The sequence below is a fragment of the Bos taurus genome, chromosome 11, assembly GCF_002263795.3.
Source record: "Bos taurus isolate L1 Dominette 01449 registration number 42190680 breed Hereford chromosome 11, ARS-UCD2.0, whole genome shotgun sequence".
In the NCBI taxonomy this organism is placed as follows: domain Eukaryota; kingdom Metazoa; phylum Chordata; class Mammalia; order Artiodactyla; family Bovidae; genus Bos; species Bos taurus.
In genome coordinates, this window is record NC_037338.1 from 39103730 (window position 1) to 39123463 (window position 19734).

Genomic DNA, 19734 nt, shown 5'->3' on the forward strand with positions numbered 1-19734 from the left:
TGTGATATACCACAATACCACATCAACAAACTGAGTAATAAAAAATGCATGATCATTTTAATAGATGCAGAAAAAGTTTTTGACAAAATTCAAATCTATTTATGATTTTCTAAAAAAAAAAAAAGCTCTCCAGAAAGTGGGTGTAGAGGGAACCTACTTCAACATAGTAAAGTCCATGTATGACAAACCCACAGCAAACATCATTCTCAATGGTGAAAAATAGAAAGTATTTACTCTAAAATCAGTAACAAGACAAAAATGCCCACTATTGCTACTATTAGTCAACAGAAAGTTCTAGCCAAGGCAATCAGAGAAGAAAAAGAAATAAATCCAAATTGAAAAAGAAGAAGTAAAACTGTCACTGTCTCAGATGGCATGATACTATGCATAGAAAACCCTAAAGATGCTACCAGAAAAACTACTAGAGCTCATCAATGAATTGAGTGAAGTTGCAGGATAAAAAATTAATGCAGAGAAATTACTTGCATTCCTATACACTAATAATGAAAGATCAGAAAGAGAAATCAAAGAGTAAACCGTGTTTACCAGTGCATCAAAAAGAATAAAATACCTAGGGATAAACCCTCCTAAGGAAACAAAAGAATTACACTCAGAAAACTGTAAGATACTGATGAATTAAATAAAAGATGACACAAGCAAGTGGAGAGATTTACCATGTTCCTGGATTGTAAGAATCAATGTTTTGAAAATGATTACACTATGCAAAGCAATCTACAGATTCAATATAAACCCTATCAAATTACCAATGGTAGTTTTTCATAGGACTAGAACAAAAGTTACAATTTGTATAAAAATACAAAAGACAAAGCAATCTTGAGAAAGAAGAACGGAGCTGGAGAAATCAGGCTCACTGACGTTAGACTATTCTACAAAGCTACAGTAATCAAGACAGGATGGTATAGAACAAAAATAGAAATGTAGACCAATGGAACAGGATAGAAAGCCCAGAGATAAACTCATGCTTCTGTGATTATTTAATCTATGACAATGGAGACAAGAATGTACAATGGAGAAAATACAGTCTCTTCAGTAGGTTGTGCTAGGAAACTGGACAGCTACATGTAAAAGAATAAATTAGAACACTCCCTAATAGCATATACAAAAATAAATTCAAAATGCATTAAAGACCTAAATGTAAGGTCGGATACTATAAAGCTCTTAGAGGAAAACAGGCTGAACACTCTTAGACATAAATCTCAGCAAGATTTTTTTTGATTCACCTCCTAGGCTAATGAAAATAAAAACAAAGATAAACAAATGAGACCTAATTAAACATAAGGTTTTGCAAAACAAAGGGAACTATAAACAAAACAAAAAGACAACCTACAGAATGGGGGGAAATATTTGGGAATGAAGCAACTGACAAGGAATTAATCTTCAAAATATATAAACAGCTTATGCAGTTAAAGATCAAGATAACAAGCAACCCAGTCAAACAATGGATGGAAGATCTAAATAGACATTTTTCTAAAGAAGACAGACAGATGCCCAACAGGCACATGAAAAGATGTTTAGCATCACTAATCATTAGAGAAATGCAAAAAACAAACAAACAGAAAAAACCTACAATGAGGTATCATCTCACACCAATCAGACTGTCCATGATCAAAAAGTCTACAAACGATAAATGCTGGAGAGGCTGTGGAGAAAAGGGAACCCTCCTACACTGATGGTAGTAATGTAAACTGGTGCAGCTACTATGGAGAATGGTATGGAGGTTTTCTAAAAACCTAAAGAATAGAGCAACCATGTGATCCAGCAATCCCATTTCTCAGCATATATCCAGAGGAAACCATAATTTCAAAAGATATGTGCACCCCAATATTCATTGCAGCACTATTTACAATAGCCCAGACACAGAAGCAACCTAAATGTCCATCCACAGAGGAATGCATAAAGATGTGGTACATGTATACAATGGAATATTATTCAACCATGAAAAGGAATGGGTTATTTAGGTCATTTGTAGAGATGTGGATGGCCCTAGAGGCTGTCACACAAAGTCAAGTCAGAGAAAGACAAATATCATGATACTGCATATATGTGGAATCTAAAATGGGGGTAAAAACAAACTTCTTTACAAAACAGAAATAGAATTGCAGATGTAAGGAAAAAAAACAAAAACAAAAAACAACTTATGGGTACCAGTGAGTGAGATGGGGAAAGGGATAAATTTGGAGATTAGGGTTGACAGGTATACACCACTATTTATAAAACAGGTAACTAATGAGGACCTAGGGCTTCCCTGGTGGCTCAGAGGTTAAAGCGTCTGCCTGCAATGCGGGAGATCTGGGTTTGATCCCTGGGTCAGAAGGATCCCCTGGAGAAGAAAATGGCAACCCACTCCAGTATTCTTGCCTGGAGAATCCCATGGACAGAGGAGCTTGGTGGGCTACAGTCCACGGGGTCACAAAGAGTCAGACATGACTGAGCGGATTCACTAATGAGGACCTATTGTGTAGCAGAAGGACTTCTAGTCAATACTCTGTATGCCTATATGGGGAAAGAATTTTAAAAAAGTAGGCATATGTATATGTAGTACTGATTCACTTTGCTATGCACTTGAAATTAACACAATATTTTAAATCTGCTATACTCTAATAAAAAATGTTAAAGTCTACAAATAATAATGAGGAGGGTGTAAAGAAAGAAAACCTTCATACATTGTTGGTTGGAATGTAACTTAGTGCAGCTACTATGGAAAATAGTATGGACGTTTCCTAAAAAAAGTAAAAACAGAACTAGCATATGATCCAGTGATCTCACTCCTGTGTATAGATCTGGGAAAAAGTGAAAACTTTAATTGAAAAAGATACATACACCCTAATGTTCATAGCAGCACTATTTACAATATCCATGCCATAGAAACATGACAAGTGTCCATTAACAGACTTAGGAAGAAATTATATATCAATACACAATGAAATATTACTCAACCATTGAAAAAAGTAAAATATTTCCATTTTCAGCAGTATCAATAAACATAGAGAATATTACACTTAGTGAAACAGAGAAAGGCAAACACTATATATACTGATAAGTGGAATAGAGAATATAGTATAAATGAGTCTGTGTACAAAAACAGACTCATTGACAAAGAAAACAAACTTATGGTCACCAAAAGGGTGATGGACAAATTAGAAGTATGGGATGAAGTGATACAAGTTACTATAGATACAATATGTAAGCAACCAAGAATTTACCGTATAGAACAGGGAATTATATCCAATATTTTGTAATAACCTATAATAGAACATACTCTGAAAAAAAATGAAATCACTACACTGTACACATGAAACTCGTGAAATATTATAATTCAACCACAATTCAATACAAAAAATAAACCAATCATAAAATGTGCAGATCTGAATAGACATTTTTCTAAAGAATACATACAGATGGCTAACAGGCACATGAAAAGAAGCTCAACCTCACTAATTATTTTAGAGAAATGCAAAGTAAGACAAAGAGCTATCATTTCACACCTATCAGAATGACCGTCTTCAAAAAGTTTATAAATATCAAATGTTGGTGAAGATGTGGAAAAATGAGATCCCTTGCACACTGTTGGGAAGAATGTGAATTGGTGCAGTCACTATTGAAAACAACATGCAAGTTTCTCAAGAAACTAAAAATTCAACCACCGTCTGATCTAGCAATCTCCTCCTCAGTATATTTCCAGAAAATATGAAAACATTAATTTGGAAAGATACTCGTACCCTAATGTTCATAACTGGATTATTTACAATAGCCAAGACATGTAAGAAACCCAAACACCATATACACATACACATATACATACATGTGTATATATACAGACACAATGTACATATACCTACACAATGGAATATTACTCAACCATAGAAAAGAATGAAATACTGCCGTTTGCAGCAACATGAATGGACCTAGATAATATTATGTTTAATGAAATAAATCAGAGAGTGAAAAATTCTGTATGATATCACTTATGTGTGGAATCTCAAAAACACAAATGAATGTATATGTAAAAACAATAAGACTCACAGAGAAAACAATCTTATGGCTATGAAACAGGAGAGAAAGTAGGGAGGAATTAGGAGTATGGGATTAACAAACTACTGTGTATAAAATGGATAAGCAACAAAGATTTACTCTACAGCACAGGGTATTATAGCCATTATCTTGTAATAATATAGAGTATAATCTGCAAAAATACTAAATCACTATTCTGTATGACTGAAAGTGTCAACTACACTATAATTAAAAAAAATGATCAGTGGGGGTTCATGGCCTTCCTGCTTCCTTTTGGTTGTTTATTTTCATCTGTTGTGTCATGCCTCTCCCAACTCCTCCATCCTCCAATCCATCTGGGAAAAAAAAGAAAACAGTGTTGAGGCAGAGTCTCAATGGTAAAGGAAGACTGTTTGTGGCTGATTTATGTCAATGTATGGCAAAACCACTACAATAGGGTAAAGTAATTAGCCTCCAATTAAAATGAATAAATTTATATTAAAAAATAAAATAAAAAATGAATAGATTTATTAAAAAAAAAAAAGAAATGCAGCAGGAAGAGTGAGAAGCAGTATTTCAGACCCAACTATGCTGGGAGCTGAGAAGAGAGGGGGCAAGGAAATGGATCAGTGGTGGATGGGAGAGGGCCACTGGGAGGAAAATAAAGGAATCCTAGGAGTTTTAGAATTTCCAAGAATAAAAGGGGAACAGAGATGTTAATAAAACTCTGGACTTGAGTTTGCCTATTTTTCAAAATTATAAAATATTTCAAAGATTTGGTGAAAAGAGAATGTTTTAACAAATGGTGACATTTTGCTAATTGTTGATTCACTCTTAACAGAGAACATTTTTTACAGAGTCTCTTTTGAATTCCCTTCTGTATTCATCTCCTTCTCCCCATTCTAAAGGTAAAATCTGTTCCAGGGTTTTTATGTGTCCTTTGCACTCATACTTTTATAACATAAATATGTTCATATGTATAGAAAATTGTTCTTGTGTTTTATGCATTTACATAAATGTCATCCTTCTGCAAATTTTTCATTCAAAATCAGATATGTACATATTAATTCATGAGGATCTAATTCATATTTTTAAATTGCTGCATAATTTTTCATCATGAGAATATGCCACAATTGATTATGACCCAAAGTTAGATTATTTTAGATTATAATAGCCAAGTAATCTATAGTAGCAAAATAAACAATGCTTAGTGAAAACCTTTGTGTATTTCTCTTTGTGCCCCTGTGCCAGAGTTTCTAGAATATACATTTAGGAATGGAATGATTTGTTTGAAGGATATGAATGTCTTCAATTATAATATATTACCAGACTGTCCTCTGGAATGATTGTGTCTACATACCAGTAGAACATTCAAGAGATCTATTTACCTATGTACTTAGCATTTGGTACATATGATCTCATACAGGTTTCGTTGATCTGATAAGTATGAAATAGTATCTCATTGTGATTTTAGTCTGCTTTACCCCACTGTTAGTGAGATTAATCATAATAATATTTATTGTCATATGGTTTTCCTCCTGAAGTCCATGTACTTAATCATTTGTCTTCTAGGTTTCTTTTTAAATTTTAGGGCTTTATATATTTTGTTTAGTATGCCTGAATGCTTTATGTACTGCACATATCTTTCCCAATTTTTTTCGTTACTTCTTGTGTGTTAGTTGCTCATTCGGCCAACTCTTTGCGGCCTCAGGATCCTCTGTCCATGGAATTCTAAAGGAAAAAATACTAGAGTTGGTAGCCATTCCATTCTTCAGGGGATATTCCCAACCTAAGATATTTATGTAGGAAAAATTTTGGTGTTCCCTTATGATTTTTGCTTGTTTTGCAGTTTGAAAAAAAGGCTTCTTAAGGATATTGGCTAAGATGGTGGAGTAGAAAGACTTAGCTCACCTCCTTTCACAGGGACATCAAAATCACATATTTGCAGAACAACCATCAATAAAAAAGACCAGAACCTATCAGAAAAGATCTTCCATAAATATATAAAGAAGGTACCACATGAGGTAATTGGAGAGTTGGAATCACGATATAGTCAAGTGCCAAATCCCCCTGGAGGGCAACCCACCACATGGGAGAATATCTACAATTGTTACGTTCTCCCAAAGGAGTGAGAGACTTGAACCCCACATGAGGCTCCCCAGACGGGTGGTCCTGCACTGTGAAGATAAGACCCCAGAATATTCGACTTGGAAGGCAAGTTGGGTTTAATTTTAGGAGGGCTAGAGGAAATAGAATCTTCACTCTTAAAGGGTACAGACAGAATCTCACATACTCTGGGACCCAGGGAAGAGGCAGTAATTTGATAGGAACTTAGGTCAGATCTGGGCTTCGTAAGTGGTGCTAGTGGTAAAGAATTCACTTGCCAACGCAGGAGACACCAAGAGATGCTGATTCGATCCCTGGGTCAGGAAGATCCCCTGAGGTAGAAAATAGCAGCCTGTTCCAGCATTCTTACCTGGAAAATTCTATGGACAGAGGAATCTGATGGGCTACAGTCCATGGGGCCACAGACAGTTGGACATGATTGAGCAACTGAGCACACACACACAAGTCAGACCTACTTACTTATCTTGGAGAGTCTCCTGATGAGGCGGGAGGCAACTGCAGCTCACCCTGGGGACATAGACACTGGTGTCAAGTATTTTGGGAAGCTTGTTCTACTACGTGGACACAGGTGCTGGCGAGTACCATTTTAGAATACTCCCTCTAGCTTATTAGCCCCAGAACTCAGCCCCGCCCTGGACCAACAGCCCACTGCTGCTAGTTCCAGGATGCCTCAGGCCAAACACCTAACTGGGTATGGACAAAGCCCCATCTACCAGCAGACAGGCTGCTTTAAGTCTCTCTGAGCCTAAAGTCACCCCTGGAAACATTCCTGTTCTTCAAAGGGCTCAGGGCACAACGACACATACCACTGCATAGGTGCTAGACCATAAACTTCCAGGGTGCTCCAACCAGGCACTCTGGGACCCACCTCCACTCACTAGTGCACAGGTACCAGCCCCAGAATGCCTAAGTCCTGGCCTTGTACACCAGGAAGCCTCCTCTAGCCTCAGGCCCAGGCTTACCCATCAGTGAGCAGACACCAGTTGTAAGAAAACTGTAGTGCTTCAGTCTATGGACTGAACTTGCTCATGAGCAAGCCAGAATCTGCTCTGTGATCCACTGGGCTCTGGTCCCATAAACCAGCAGACCAACATAAGCTTCAAGACTGATTCCAACTGTTTCATGAACCAGCCCCACCAAACTAGTGATTTGACACCAGCTCTGTGACCCATGCACTCTGCAACCAAGCTCCAGGACCTGGTTCTAACTGCCAGTATACTGGCAGTAACCCCAGGGCTGGTTTCATCCACCAGGATATGAAAACAGCCCCTGGGTATCCTGGACTCTGACTTTAACCACAAGTAACCTAGCACTGGCGTGCTGCAGTCCATGGGGTCGCAAAGAGTTAGACACAACTGAGCAACTGAACTGAACTGAACTGACTGGACCTAGCCCTAACCCCAGGGCCACTAGGATTCCACAGTCAGCTGTCTGTTGATTGAGTCCCACCAACCAGCAATTGGTAGCCTTCCCACAAGGTAGGACCTGGCAACCAAGTAGACTGGAAGCCAACCAGGCCTATCAGACTGCCCACATAATTTTTCATAATAGATAGAGCCACACAACACTCACAAGGGGAACCCCTAGAGCATATAACTTTGGGGATGAGGGTAGTGTGCTTTTGGGACCCATAGGATGCCTCCTAAAAAAGCCACTTCTCCAAGGTTGAGACAAAACCAATGTACCAGATAAATAGAAACAAAAAGAGGAATTTAGGCAAAATGAGGTGACAGAGGAGCATGTTCCAAAAGAAGGAACAATATAAAGCTCCAGAAGAAGAATGAAGTGAAGTGGGGATAGGCAATTGACCCAAGAGAGTTCAGGGTAGTGACTGTAAAGATGATCAAAGAACTCAAGAGCAAAATGGGTGTATAGGGATAGAAATGAAAAGTACACGAGGAGTCAATAGTAGACTAAATGATACAGAACAATGGTCACTGAGCTGGAGGAAAGTAGTGGAAATCACCAACACTGAACAGAAGAAAAAGAAGGGAAAATAAATGCATCCAGTTTAGAAGACCTTTGGGACAATGCCAAGCGCACTAATATTTGTATTACAGAAATCCTAGAAGGAAAAGAGAGAGAAGAAATCTGAGAACATAATTGAAGACATAATGATTAAAAAATTTCCTAACGTGGTAAAGGAAATAGACCAGTCTAGGAAACAGAGAATTCAGTGAGGAACCCACCAAAACATACTGTAATTAAAACAGCAAAAATTGGAGATAAAGAGGATATGAAAATCAACAAGGGGAAAGCAACACATTATGTACAAGGGGACTCCCAGAAGGCTATCAGCTGACTTTTCAGCAGAAACTGCAAGCCAGAAGAAAATGGCATGATATATTGATAGAGATCAATGACACAAACCTACAATAAAAAATATTCTACCTGGCAAGTCTCTCAGATTTGACTGAGAGATCAAACACTTTACAAACAAGTAAAAACTAAAAGAGTTCTAATACCATCTAAACAGCTTTACAAGAAACGTTGAAGAAACTTCTTTAGGAGAAAAAGTAAAGCCTGCAATGAGAAACAATGAGAAAATTATGAAAGGAAAAAGCTCCTTGGCAAAGGTAAACATATAGTAAAGTTAGGTAGTCACCTATGCACAAAGCTAGTAGAAAGGTTAACAGACAAAATAGTAAAATCATCTATATCCACAATAAGCAGTTAAGGAACACACAAAACAATTAGATGTAAAATATGATATCAGAATCAGTAATCATGAGGGGAGGAGAGTGCAAATACAGGGTTGTTAAAATGAATTTGAAATTAAGAGATCAATAACTCAAAAGTCATATTCATACACACAAACACGAAGTGAAGTTGCGTCGCTCAGTCGTGTCCAACTCTTTGCGACCCCATGGGCTGTAGCCTATCAGGCTCCATCCATGGGATTTTCCAGGCAAGAGTACTGGAGTGGGGTGCCATTTCTGTTGCTATATTTATAGACCTCATGTTAACTGAAAACCAATAATCTATAATAAACCACACACACAAACTGAAAGGAATCCAAACATAAAGATAGACATCCAATCACAAAAGAAGGAACCTATTAAAAAATATAAAAAAACAAACTTGAAACAATTAGCAAAATGGCACATATCACTAATTACTTTAACTGTAAATGGATTAAAGGCTCCAATCAAAAGACAGAGTGGTTAAATGGATACAAAAACAAGACCCATATATATGTTGCCAACAACAGACTCAAAGTCAGATTCCCTGGAGATTCCCAGTTCCTTTGCTGGATTCTCAAGTTGGGAAGTCTGATGTGGGGCCTAAAACCTTTGCAACAGTGTGCAAATTTCCTTGGTATTATTGTCCTCCAGTTTGTGAGTTGCCCAACCATTGGGTATGGGATTTGATTTTATTGTGACTGGGTCCCACCTACCATCTCATTGCAGCTTCTCCTTTGTCCCTGGATGTGGGCTCTCTTGGTTTGGTGAGGTACAACATCCTCTGTCAACGGTTGTTCAACAGCTAGTTGTGATTGTGGTGTCCTCATGGGAGAAGAGACCACTCTACACATGGACATCACTGGCTGGTCAACCAAAATTAGATTGATTATATTTTTTTCAGCCAAAGATGGAGAAGTTCTATACAGTCACCAAAAACAAGACCTGGAGCTGAGATCATCAGCTCCTTATTGCAAAATTCAGGGTTAAATTGAAGAAAGTCAGGAAAACCACTGGACCATTCAGTTCATTTCAATTCAGTTGTTCAGTCATGTCTAACTCTCTGCAACCCCATGAACCACAGCACACCAGAACTCCCTGTCCATCACCAACTCCTGGAATCTACCCAAACCCATGTCCATCGAGTCAGTGATGTCATCCAACCATCTCATCCCCTGTCGTCCCCTTCTCCTCCTGCCCGCAATTTTCCCAGCATCAGGGTCTTTTCAAATGAGTCAGCTCTTCGCATCAGGTGGACAAAGTATTGGAGTTTCAGCTTCAACATCATTCCTTCCAATGAACACCCAGGACTGACCTCCTTTAGGATGGACTGGTTGGATCTCCTTGCAGTCCAAGGGATTCTCAAGAGTCTTCTCTAACACCACAGTTCAAAAGCATCAATTCTTCTGCACTCAGCTTTCTTTATAGTCCAACTCTCACATCCATACATGAGTACTGGAAAAACCATAGCCTCGACTAGATGGACCTTTGTTGGCAAACTAATGTCTCTGCTTTTGAATATGCTATCTAGGTTGGTCATAACTTTCCTTCCAAGGAGTAAGTGTCTTTTAATTTCATGGCTGCAGTAACCATCTGCAGTGATTTTGGAGCCCAGAAAAATAAAGTCAGCCACTGTTTCCACTGTTTTCCCATCTATTTGCCATGAAGTGATGGGATTGGATGCCATGATCTTCGTTTTCTGAATGTTGAGCTTCAAGCCAACTTTTTCACTCTCCTCTTTCACTTTCATCAAGATGCTCTTTAGTTCTTCTTCACTTTCTGCCATAAAGGTGGTGTCATCTGCATCCTGAGGTAATTGATATTTCTCCTGGTAATCTTGATTCCAGCTTGTGCTTCCTCCAGTCCAGCAATTCTCATGATGTACTCTGCATATAAGTTAAATAAGCAGGGTGACAATACACAGCCTTGACATACTCCTTTTCTTATTTGGAACCAGTCTGTTATTCCATGTCCAGTTCTAACTGTTGCTTTCTGACCTGCATATAGGTTTCTCAAGAGGCAGATCAGGTAATCTGGTATTCCCATCTCTTTCAGAATGTTCCACAGTTTATTGTGGTCCACACAGTCAAAGGCTTTAGCATAGTCAATAAAGCAGAAATAGATGTTTTTCTGGAATTCTCTTGCTGTTTCAATGATCCAGTGGATGTTGGCAATTTGACCTCTGGTTCCTCTGCCTTTTCTAAAACCAGCTTGAATATCTGGAAGTTCACAGTTCATGTATTGCTGAAGCCTGGCTTGAAGAATTTTGAGCATTACTTTACTAGCGTGTGAGATGAATGCAATTGTGGGGTAGTTTGAGCATTCTTTGGCATTGCCTTTCGTTGACCTAAATCACATCCCTTATGATTATACAGTGGTTATGATTATACAGTGGGGTAGATGAGCAGATTCAAGGGGTTAGATCTGGTAGACAGAGTCCCTGAAGAACTATGGACAGAAGTTCGTTATATTGTACAGGAAGCAGTGACCAAAACCACTTCAAAGAAAAAGAAGTGCAAGAATGCAAAGCAGTTGTCTGAGAAAACGTTACAAATAGTTGAGAAAAGAAGAAAAGTGAAAGGCAAAGGAGAAAGGAAAAGATATACCCAACTGAATGCAGAGTTCAAGAGATTAGAAGGGAGAGATAATAAATCCTTCTTAAGTGCACAATGCAAAGAAAGAGAGGAAAACAACAGTATGGGAAAGACTAGAGATCTCTTCAAGAAAACTAGAGATATCAAGGGAACACTCCATCCAAAAATGGGCACAATATAGGATAGAAATGGCAAGAACAGAACAGAAGTAGAAGATATTAAGAAGAGGTGGCAAAATACACAGAAAACTATACAAAAAAGGTCTTAATGACCCATATAACCACAATGGCATGGAACTCACCTAGAGCCAGACATCTTGGAGTGTGAAGTCAAGTGGGCCTTAGGAAGCATTGTACTTGTATGTGGGAAAGTTGCTCAGTAGTGTCTGACTCTTTGCAACCCTATGTACTCCATGTTCATAGAATTCTCTAGACCTAAATACTAGAGTGGGTAGGCTTTCTCTTCTCAAGGGGATCTTCCCAAACCAGGGATCAAACCCAGGTCTCTCACATTGCAGGTGCATTCTTTACCAGCTGAACCACCGGGGAAGCCCAAGGAAGCATTTCTATGAACAAATCTAGTGGAGGTGATGGAATTCCAGCTGAGATATTTCAAATCCTAAAAGATGATGCTGTGAAAGTGCTGCATTCAATATGTCAACAAATTTGGAAAACTCAGCAGTGGTCACAGGACTGGAAAAGATCAGTTGGCCTTCCAATCCCAAAGAAAGGCAATGCTAAAGAATGTTCAAACTACCATACAGTTGCACTCATCTCACATGCTATCAAGTTAATGCTCAAAATTCTTCAAGCTAGGCTTCAACAGTATGTGAACTAAGAATTTCCAGATGTACAGGCTAGACTTAGAAAAAGCAGAGGATCGTGGAAAAGCAAGGGGATTCCAGAAAAATATCTACTCTGCTTCAATGACTATGCTAAAGACTTTACTGTGTGGATCACAACAAACTGGAAAATTCTCAAAGAGATGGGAATAGCAGAACACACTACCTGTCTCCTGAGACATCTGTATGCAGGATAAGAAGCAACAGTTAGAACTGGACATGGAACAACAGACTTTGGGAAAGTCTGTACAACAGTACTTTGGGAAAGGAGTACGTCAAGGCTGTATATTGTCACCCTGCTTATTTAACTTATATGCAGACTACATCATGTGAAATGCTAGGTTGGATGAATCTGAAAGCTGGAATTAAGATTGCTGGGAGAAATATAAACAACCTCAGATATGCAAATGATACCACTCTAATGGCAGAAAGTTGAAGAAGAACCAGGAGATTCTTTATAAGAATGAAAATCTTGCTTAAAACTCAACATTCAAAAAACTAAGATCATGGCATCTGGTCCCATCACTTCATGATGAATAGTTGTGGTAAAAGTGGAAACAGTGACAGATTTTATTTTCTTGGGCTCCAAAATCACTGTGGATGGTGACTGTAGCCACGAAATTAAAAGACACTTGCTCCTTGGAAGAAAAGCTGTAACAAACCTAGACAGCGTATTGAAAAGCAGAGACATCATTTTGCTGACAGAAGTCCATATAGTCAAAGCTATGGTTATCCAATAGTCACGTATGGATGTGAGAGTTGGACCATAAAGACGGCTCAGTGCTGAAGTATTGATGCTTTCCTATCATGGTGCTGCAGAAGACTCTTGAGAGTCCCTTGGATAGCAAGAAGATCAAACCAGTGAAACCTAAAGGAGATCAACCCTGAATGTTCATTGAAAGGACTGATGCTGAAGCTCCAATATTTTGGCCACCTTATCTGAAGAGCTGACTTATGGGAAAAGACCCTGATGCTGGGAAAGATTGCAGGCAGGAGTAGAAGGGGGTAACAGAGGATGAGATGAGTGCATGGTATCACCAACTCAATGGACATAAGTTTGAGCAAACTGCGGGCTATAGTGAAGGAAAGGGAAGCCTGGCATGCTGCAGTCCATGGGGTCACAAAGAGTTACATACAACTTAGGCACTGAACAAGAACCACAGCAGACTCACATCAGATCTAAAGACAAACATAGAATGAAAGTGAGAAGATAGAAGGAGGTATTTTAAGAGATATTTCTTTTTAGAAATCAAAATAAAGCCATGGTAAGAATATTTGATGCTTTTGAACTGTGGTGCTGGAGAAGACTCTTGAGAGTCCCTTGGACCGCAAGGAGATCCAACCAGTCCATCCAGGAGAGCAGTCCTGGGTGTTCATTAGAAGGACTGATGCTGAGGCTGAAACGCCAATACTCTGGCTATCTCATGCGAAGAGTTGATTCATTGGAAAAGACCCTGATGCTGGGAGGGATTGGGGGCAGAAGGAGAAGGGGATGACAGAGGATGAGATGGCTGGATGGCATCACCAACTCGATGCACATGAGTTTGGGTGAACTCTGGGAGTTGGTGATGGATAGGGAGGCCTGACGTGCTGTGATTCATGGGGTTGCAAAGAGTTGGACATGACTGAGTGACTGAACTGAACTGAAGAATACTTATATCAGACAAAACAGACTTTAAAATATTGTCACAAATAACAATGAATGACATTACATAGTGATCGAGGGATCAACTCAAGAAGATACAACAACTGTAAATATATAATGCACCCAACATAAGAGCACCTAAATACAGAAATTAAATAGTAACAGAGAATTGACTGGAGGATTTTTGCAGAAGCTATGGCCTGTGGCTAGCAATTTGTTACATAAGTGAATATTGAAATGTCTCTAGTCAATAATGTTTGGATAACAAAAAATGTATTAATATGTCTCCATTAGTAAAATGTTAATAGACATAAAGGAAGAAATTGACAGTAACATGATTGTAGGGGGCACCCTGCTTACATCATGTACAGATCATCTAGACAGAAAATCAATATGGAACTGGCCTTCAATGACACATGAGACCAGATGGGCTTCAATATACATAGATAGAATATTCTATCCAACACCAGCAGAATATACATTCTATTCAAAAGGACATGGAATATTCCCCAGGATAGATAACATGTTAGGTCAAAAAAGAAAACTCAATCAATTTGAGAAAATTGAAATCATATCAAGCAACTTTTCTGACCAAAATGCTATCAAACTAGAAATCAACTATAAGAAAAAGCTGCAAAATAAAGTAGACACTAAATAGTATGTTCCTAAGCAACTAATGAATCTCTGAAAGAAGTACAAAAAATACTTAGAGAGAACTGGTAATGCAAACAGAACAATTCAAAATCTATGAGACACAGCAAAATAGTTCTAAGTAGGTGGTTGATAGTTATGTGAGTTTACCTCAGGAAACAAGGATATCTCAAACAAACAACCTAACTTTACACCTAAAGGAGCTGGAAAAAGAAGAACAAACAAAATCTAAAGTTAGTAGATGGAAAGAAATCATAAAGATCAGAAATAAATGAAGCAGCGACTGAAAAAAAATAAATAAAAAATAAATAAAAAGATCAATGAAATTAAAAGGTGGTTCTGTGAAAAGATAAACAAAACTGATCAATCTTCAGCCAGACTCATCAAGAAAAAATTAGAGAAGGCTCAAATCAATAAGATAAAAAAATGAGAAAGGAGAAGTCAAAACTAACACCACAGATATACAGAGGCTCATAAGAGACTATTACAAACAAATACATGTAAATAAAATCGACAGTCTAGAAGAAATGGACAAATTCTTAGAAATGAACAATCTTCCAATACTATCAGGAAGAAATAGAAAATATGAACAGATTAATGACCAATAATGAAATTTAATCAGTAGTAAAAAGTCTCCCAACAAACAAAAGTCTAGGACTAGATGGTTTCACAGATGATTCCTACCAAGCGTTTAAAGAGTTAACACCTAACTTCCGCAAACTATTCTAAACATTTGCAGAGGTAGGAACTCATCCAAATTCATTCTCCAAGGTCAGTATCATCCTCATACCAAAACCAGATAATGATATCACAAAGAAGAAAATTGCAAGTCAATATCACTAATGGAGATAGATACAAAAATCTTCAACAAAGTATTAACAAATCAAATCCAACAGTATGTTAAATTGATCATACCCCATGATTAAGTGGGATCTATACCAGGGATGCAAGGGTTTTCAATATTCACAAAAAAATCAATGTGATACACCACATCAACAAATTGAAGAACAAACACCATATGATCATTTCAATAGATGCAGAAAAAGCTTTACACAAAATGTAACATTTCCTGGATAAAAATTATCCAGGAAATGGGCATAAAGGGCACATCTCAACATGATAAAAACTTTATCTGACACACTCTCTGCAAACATCATACTCAATGGTGAGAAGCTGAAAGTGTTTCATATAATATCAGGGACAAGACCATGATGTCCACTCTTGTCACGTTTACTCAACGTTCTACTGGCCATCTGTCCTAGTCACAGCAGTAAGAAATAAAAATTCCAAATTGGAAAAGAAGAAATAAAGCTGTCTCTGTTTGTAGAAGACATAATATTATACATAGAAAATTCTAAAGATGCTAACAGAAAACTACTGAAGATCATCAATAAATTTACAGAGTACAAAATACACAGAAACCTGTTGAATTTCTGTACACTAGCAGTGAACTGTCAGAGAAATTAAGGAAACAATTTTCTTTATAATTGCATTAAGAGCAATAAAATACTTGGAATTGCCTAAGGAGGCAAAGGACCTGTACTCCAAAAACTATAAGACATTGGTGAAAAAAAAAACAATTGAAGATGACACAAACAGATGGAAAGATATAGCATTTTCATGGATTAGAAGAATTACATTGTCAATACCACTGGCATTTTTCACAGAACTAGAATAATTTTAAAATCTGTGTGGAAACATAAGATCTCTGGCAGTCAATAAAATCTTGTGAAAGAAGAACAGAGATGGAGGAAATATGCTCTTTAACTTTAGACTATATTACAAGCTTACAGTAATCAAAACAGTATTATACAGGCATAAAATAGACACATAGCTCAATGGAACAGACTACAGAGTCAGAAATAAACCCATTCACTTATGGTCAATTAACCTATGACAAAGGTGATAAGAATATACAATGGCGAAATGACAGTCTCTTCAATAAGTGGCGCTGGGAAGATCAAATAGCTACAAGGAAAAGAATGAAACATCTTCTAACACTATAGCAAGCAAACTCAAAGCGGATTAAAGAACTAAATTTAAGACCCAAAAGTCTGAGAAGAAAAAATAGGCAGAATACTCTTTCACATAAATTGTAGTTCTGTCTCCTAAGGCAAAAGGAAACAAAAACAAAAACACATAGGGGACCTATGGACAACAAAGGAAACCACTGGCAAAGTAAAGACAATCTACTGAATGGGAGAAAATATCTGCAAATGATATAACTGATAATGGATTAATATCCAAGACATACAAAGAGTACATAGAACTCAACAACCAAAAATACAAAACAAGCAGATCCAAAAATGTGCAGAAAACATGAATAGACGTTTCTCCAAAAATGACTTACAGATGGCAAATAGGCACATGAAATGATGCTCAGCATCGTTAATCAGAGAAATGCAAATTAAAACTACAAAGACATCACATCACACTGGTCAGAATGGCTACCATCAAAAAGAACACAAATAAATGTTGGCAAGGATGTGGAGCAGAAGGAACCTTCCTATACTGTTGTTGGGAATGTATACTGGCATAGCCACTGTTGAAAACAGTATGGAGGTTTCTAAAAAATCTAAAAATATAACTAATATCTGGTCCAGCAATTCCAAACCTAGGTATGTATCTGAAAAAAAACACTAGTTTGAAAAGATGCATGCACACCTATGTTCATAGCAGCATTATTTACAATCAACAATTTATGGATGTATCCTAAGTGTTCATCGGTGGATAAATGGATAAAGAATGGATACACACACATGATGGAATACTACACAGTCATAAGAAAGATAAAAATTTTGCCATTTGCATCAACGTGGATGAACTTGGACGTCTATAATGCCAAGTGAAATGTCAGAAATGGAATCTAATATGTAAAAGTAACTGATGAGTACAACACAAATAAAACAGATCTAGAGAACAAAACTAGTGGCTGTAAGTGGGAAGAGGGAAGGGAGAGGGGCAAGAGAACAATGGGGCATGAATGTACAAATTATCATGTGTAAAATAAGCTACAAGAAAATATTGTACAATACAGGGGGTATATCCAATATTTTACAACTATAAATGGAATATAATCTTTAATTGTGAATATCTATGTTGTACACTATGCTGTATACTATGCTGTACACTATGTACTATGGTGCACATTGGAAAAGACCCTGATGCTGGGAAAGATAGAAGGCAAAAGGAGAAGAGGGCAGAAGACGGTGAAGTCATTAGATGGCATCACCGACCCAACGGACATGAATTTGAGTAAACTGCAGAGAAGGCAATGGCACCCCACTCCAGTACTCTTGCCTGAAAAATCCCATGGATGGAGGAGCCTGGTGGGCTGCAGTCCATGGGGTCGCTGAGGGTCGGACATGACTGAGCGACTTCACTTTCACTTTTCACTTTCATGCATTGGAGAAGGAAATGGCAACGCACCCCAGTGTTCTTGCCTGGAGAATCCCAGGGACGGGGAAGCCTGGTGGGCTGCCATCTATGGGGTCGCACAGAGTCGGACACGAATAAAGTGACTCAGCAGCAGCAGCAGCAGCAGAAGATAGTGAAGAACAGGGAAGCCTGGATACTGCAGTGCATGGGGTTGCAAAGAGTCAGACATGAACAACAAATGTTATACACTTGAAACTTATTTAATATTGTATATCAACTATCCCTCCAAAAAGCCTTCTTACCCTGAAACTACTATAATCTACTTATTCTAAGCATTTTAAAAATTGTATTATTTATATGTGTATCTAATCAGTTATAATTTTTATGTTTTATAAGATAGGAATCAAGTTTTTTTCTCTATTATATTCCAGAATCAATTAGTGAATAGTCCATCCTTCTGCACTTATTTTTATTTTCATTTGTTTAAGTTTATAAATATATATAAGTGTGTATGCACACCCATGCATCTGTGTTTTTAGATCTCTTCTGGTTCATTGATTTTTTTAATGCTAATATTTCATTTTTGGTTTGAATACTGGTTCCTGCACAAGGAGGGAAAGGAAAGATGGAAGAAAGAGGCAGGCCACTCTAGATTGATAGGTGCTATTTACAAGTTATGGAAATTAACGAGGCTTGTTTTGTGCAGTCGCAAGATGAGAAGATCTTTGCACCAGCCTGCCTTAACCTTAAAAGTTCATAAAGAGGCCATAATGAGATTCAGTCAAGTATACCGTCCAGATGGTCTCAACATATTGTTTTCTCAAGGCCGCAGCTTTGAAAATAACTCCCACTGTGGATAAAGTGAGCAGAACATTCATTTGAAGGACAGGTGGCCAAAGTATTGGAGTTCCAGCTTCAACATCAGTCCTTCCAATGAACACCCAGGACTGATCTCCTTTAGGATGGACTGGTTGGATCTCCTTGCAGTCCAAGGGACTCTCAAGAGTCTTCTCCAACACCACAGTTCAAAAGCATCAATTCTTTGGCACTCACCTTTCTTTATAGTCCAACTCTCATGTCCATACATGACCACGAGAAAAACCATAGCCCTGACTTGACGGACCTTTGTTGACAAAGTGATGTCTCTGCTTTTTAATATGCTGTCTAGGTTGGTCATAACTTTCCTTCCAAGGAGTAACTGTCTTTTAATTTCATGGCTGCAATCACCATCTGCAGTGATTTTGGAGCCCCCAAAAATAAAGTCAGCCACTGTTTCCCCATCTATTTGCCATGAAGTGATGGGACTGATTGCCATGATCTTAGTTTTCTGAATGTTGAGCTTTAAGCCAACTTTTTCACTCTCCTCTTTCACTTTTATCAAGAGGCTCTATAGTTCTTCTTCACCAATACCTAAAAGAAGTAACACATTTTTTTTTTTTTCCACCAAGAGCCAAACCACTAATTTATTAAGTCCTTTGACTGGGGATTGGATCAGTTCGGGTGTTCACTTAAGTCTTTATAAAGAAGGCTGAGTGTGGAAGAACTGATGCTTTTGAATTTTGGTGCTGGAGAATACTCTTGAGAGTCCCTTGGACTCCAAGGAGATCAAACCAGTCAATCCTAAAGGAAGTCTACCCTGAGTATTCACTGGAAGGACTGATAACTGAAGCTCCAATACTTTGACCATCTGATGCGAAGAGCCAACTCGTTGGAAAATACCCTGATGGTGGGAAAGATTGAAGGCAGGAAGAGAAGGGGATAACAGAGGATGAGATGGTTGGATGGTATCACTGACTCAGTGGACAT